Source organism: Rhinolophus sinicus, chromosome X (assembly GCF_036562045.2).
Source record: "Rhinolophus sinicus isolate RSC01 chromosome X, ASM3656204v1, whole genome shotgun sequence".
Taxonomy (NCBI): Eukaryota; Metazoa; Chordata; class Mammalia; order Chiroptera; family Rhinolophidae; genus Rhinolophus; species Rhinolophus sinicus.
In genome coordinates, this window is record NC_133768.1 from 43170458 (window position 1) to 43175721 (window position 5264).

Genomic DNA, 5264 nt, shown 5'->3' on the forward strand with positions numbered 1-5264 from the left:
GCCATCACAATCTGCCCCTGTTCAGAACCATTCAGTGGTGACTCATTGCCAACAGAGTAAGTTCCACATTCCTGACCTTGGAATTCATGCAAGGGCATAGCAAAGGGAGGGCATAGGTCCCTGGGTGCAATTTTATGCCACAAAGATGCCAGCCAATAATTTATTTCAACATTGCATTGAGTAACTATCTTTAGATATGTTGAACATTAAATGTATGACCATACCTTAGTTTTGCTATGCTCAGAACTCAGTTCTGAGTTATTCTAGCACCTGTGTAAAAAAAGAGAGCAAAAATACATTGCATTGACCTGAGGTACCATTTGCCTTCCTCAATGTTTCCAGACCTATTCATTCCTTCCAGTTTCCTTATCTTCTAGCAGTGTAGGTGGAAGTGCTATGAGGGAAAAGACACTTTCCCATCCTGCTGCAGGGGAAGAGCAAAAATGTATCAGGTGAGATGAGGCTGTTCCTTTCATCTGGACAACTTTTTTCCCCCAGAAAATTGCATGGAGACTCCCCACACCTCCTTCCATTCTTAGGGTGACTAACTGCCCTGGTTTACCTAGAACTGAAGGGTTTCCCAAAACGTGCAGTTTTCAGCCAAAACCAAGGGAGTGCTGGGAAAACCAGATGGTTGATTATTCTAGTTACTCAATTGTCACATGTGCAAGACCTTCCTGACCAACCACTCTAAAGTAATGCATGCTCCGTTCCCCACAAGCTCTATTCCTTATTCTCCTTTATTTATTTTTTAATCTCAGCTCTGTTTATTTTTAAATCTATTTCTACTACAACATAAGCTCCATAAAGGCAGGTGCTTTTGTTTTGTCACTGCTGTATCCCTAACACAGAACAGTACTTGATACATAGCAAGTAATCAATATTCACTGTTGCATGAAATACATCCAGTTTGCCTCTAAAAAGCTTGAGATACATTTTTTTTTTTTTTTTAAATCACTGAACGCCAAGGCTAGGAAGACTTACTGTCATGGCTACCGGTGATCACTCACTCTGCCAGGCATCCTACTACCAGACTTAGTCATTTAATTACATTTGGCTTAGGTTCTATTCTGTCATTTTGAGCTGTTTGTCCTGGCAATGTTACCTTCTTAATATTTCTTGTATTCATCTCCTCCTTGAAGCCCTATTGCCCTTGCCCTAGATTAGGCCTTATTACCTCCTAAAACAGAATCTTAAAACAGACCAAACTCATCACACTCCAATTTGGTTCCACCTTCAGAGTTTTTGCTTTAGTTGTTCCTTCTTGCCTGGAACATTTTGTCCCTGGATTTTCCCACGTCTGGGTCCATTGTTTCATTCACGTCTCAGATGAGATGTCACCTCCCCTGGTAGGTGTTCCCTGATCTACCTAGCCAAAGAAACCCCACCAGTTACTCTTTCTTTACCCTATTTTATTTTCTTAATAACATCTATTGCTCTTGGAAATTAATTATTTTTCTTTTTCTTGTGTGTGTGTGTGTGTGTGTGTGTGTGTGTGTGTGTGTGCATATATATATATCTTGTGTGTTATTGTATCACTAGCTCCATGAGAGCGAGGACTTTTGTCTGTCTAGTTCACTGTTCTGTCTCCAGAGGCTTGCACAGTGCCTAGAACGTAATAGGAGCTCCCAGGCTACTCTCCTCCGATCTATCTTCTACAGAAATTTCCAGACAGCTTTTCCTTATCTGAAAATCCAAACATGTCAGTCTTCTGCCAAAAATCTTCACTAGCTTACTACTTCCCCTGGGATAAAGTCAAAGCTCCTCAGCCCAGTGTTCAAGGCTTTCCAAGAACTGCAGGTATAGACAGTCCACAGCTTATTATTTATGGCTTCCCTCTCCTTCTCCCCAGCTTGAATCCTCTAATTCAGACATACTGAACTACATAGAGTTCCTGAAAGCTACAGGCTTTTAAAAAACCAAATACTGTTTCCTTTACCTGGGATGCCCTACTCTTGTTTGGGTACTGGGAAACTTCCACTCCTTCAAGACTGGAGAGAACAGTGTGGTTTACAAACAGCAATCTGGTTGAAAGAAGAGGTGCTAGTTGTTGTTTTGCAGCTGTATATACACTACAAATCCACTGAATTTACTTATTTATGATATTACTGTTTTGAAAATTCAGCATCTTAGAGTAATTTTAAAAAACAGCTATATTGAGGTATAATTCATATGCCATAAAATTCACATATTATAAATGTACATTTCAAAGATTTTAGTAAATTTATAGGGTTGTGTAATCATTACTGCAATCCAGTTTTAGAATATTCTTACCACCTCCAAAATTTCCCCCTGCTGGTTTACAATTAATCTGAACTCCCACCTCCAGTCTTAGGCAGCTATTGATCTCTTTTCTGTCTCAATATTTTACTTTTTTAGACATTTCATATAAATGGCATCATATAATATGTAATCTTTTTTATCTGGTTTCTTTCACTTATCATTTTTTGAGGTTCTTCCATGTTATAGCATATATCGGTACTTCATTTCTTTTTATTGCTGAATAGTATTTCATTGTATGTATACACCATACTTTGTTAATCCATTCATTCATCAATGGACAATTTGGGTTGCTTCTATCTTTTGGCTATTGTAAATAATGCTGTTATGAATGTGAGTGTACAAATATCTCTCCAAGACACTGCTTTCAATTCTTTTGGGGTATACCCAGAAGTGGAATTGCTTGATCATACAGTAATTCTATTTAAAAATTTTTGAGGAACCTACCATACTGTTTTCCATATCGGCTGCACCATTTTACATTTCTACCAACAGTGCACAAGTATTCCAGTTCCTCCACATCCTTGCTAACATTTATTTTCTTTTTTTCTCCTTTTGATAGTAGCCATCCTAATGGGTGTGAGGTAATATCTCATGGTTTGGATTTACATTTCTCTAATGATTAATGATGTTGAGCATCTTTTGATGTGTTTATTGATTATTTGTACATGTTCTTTGGAGAAATGCCTATTCAAATCTTTTGCCCATTTTTTAATTGGGTTGTTCTGAAATTTCTTTTCCAAAATATTTGGGGGATTTCTTATTTTTCATTGTGGTCAGAATGCATATCCTTTTAATTATTTATTTTATTTTATTTTATTTTATTAGTTTCAGGTGTACAAAGCAACGTAATGGACATTTACACACCTCACAAAGTGATAACCCCCCCCCCCAAGCTACTATCCCCTGACATCTTATATAACTGTTACAATACCATTGACTATTTTCTTTATGGTATACTCCACCTCCCGTAACCATATCTATATCTATATCTACATCTACATCTATATCTATCTATATCTATATTTAATTATAGTTGACATACAATATTATTCTACTGCAGCTTCAAGTGTACAGAACATTGGTCATGCATCTAAACAGTCTATGAATTGATCCCCTTGATAAGTCCAGTGCCCATCTGACACCTCACATAATCTTTACAACATTACAGAGCATATATCCTTTTAAATTTACTGAGACTTGTATTATGGCCTAGAATATGGTCTATCTTGAAAAATGTTCCATATGTGCTTGAAAAAAAAAAGTGCATTTCACAATTATTTGGGATAGATAGATATGTATATAGAGACAGAAATTGGAACTTATAGATACTGGAGTTCAAAGACACTGGGATACATAAACATTGAGACACACAGACATTTGGGTGTATAGGCACTGGGGCACCCTGTGTTTAGGGTAGCCAAACTTAGGGTAGAGTGATTCTGTGGAAGGCAGAGTAGAGAGATAGAAAGAAGCTCGATGTTGCCTTGGTGGCATCACTGAGCAGCTGAACTGGCTCAGCGTTCATCTGAAACCCACCATACTTTCGAATTTTTTTCAGTTGCATGTGCCAATAAATTCCCTTTATTAAGGCAGTTTGAGTTGGATTTTCTATTGCTTGCAACCAAAATCATCCTAACAAAGAGATCTATGAAATCCCAAGATATTTGGAGAAAGACGTGAGCTTAATTAATGAATACATGTTTTGGGAGTTCCACAGGCACCTTAAATTAGAGTAGCCTCCCCACCAAAGCCTAGCTCTTTTCCTATGTTCCCCCATCTTAGGAAATAATGGCTCCATCATTCACTCAGTTGCCCAAACTAGAAATAAACATGGAAGTCACGCTAGACTCCTTTCTCTCTCTCACCTGCAATCAAATTAGTCTTCATAATTTCTCCCTTCTATATCTTTATTATCTCTGCAACCTGCCCTCATCTCTCTAACCCATTGCCGCTGCCTTGGTCCAAATACTATGGCTCACAAGAACTTCTGTGATTTGGCTCCTGCCTCCCATTCACATCTCATGTAATGCTCCTCTTTCTCCTTTGATCTCTCTATTCCTGCTATGCTGAACTGTTCCCTACACAAATTTGGCAGTATTTTATTTTCCCTTATATGAGTAGAAGATAAGTTCCACGAGTGCTTGGGCCATGTCCAGTTGTTTACTTCTGAATTCCCAGCACCTAGCAGATTGCTTGGTATATACTAGGTGATCAATAATGGTAATGAAATTAATAATTGACTAAAAGAATGAATCTTTCAGCCTTTGCTCAAATAGCCCCTCTGTCTGAAATGCTCTTCCCCAACACTGCTTCTTTTGTAAGTAGTTCTTCTTTGTACTTCTAGACTGGGCCTGGGTATTGATTATTTCCTCTGGAAAGTGTGCCCTGACCCCCAGGCTGGATTCCCTTAGCTCCGTGGGTGCCCACAGACCCCTGTGCTCACTTTGGTCCGAGCACTGGTCACATTGTGTCATCATTGTCTGCTTCAACATCTATATCCCCAAGAAGGCTCAGTGTTTCTGAAAGGTAAGGCCTAGGTCACATTATCTGTTTTATTCCTAGGGCTCAGCACAGGGTCTGGCACAGAGGAAGTCTGTGGTGAACATATGTTGAATGAAGAGTGTGAATGCGTACCAAGGACGGAGCCTTTGTGTTTGTTCATGCCCATTCCACCCACTAACACCTCACCGTGGCCTGTTCTTCTCCCCTCTCTTCTCCTCCTATCCTCTCAGACCAAGCTCCTCAAGTCGGGTTCCAAACGCCTCCACCCCTTGCCTCAGGCTGCACTGGTTGTACTGGCCCTGGAAGAAAGCTCACATTTCTTATCCATGTTCCCTCTTCCACTTCACTTTTTTCTCCTTACTGTCTACCTTCCTCTCCACTTAGCACTCACCTCACACAGAGTACTCTTGTGCTCACTCCTGTCTCAAGGCTCAGGATGAGACTCCTCCCTCCCCTATTCTCTCCTTTTCTCCTCTTTG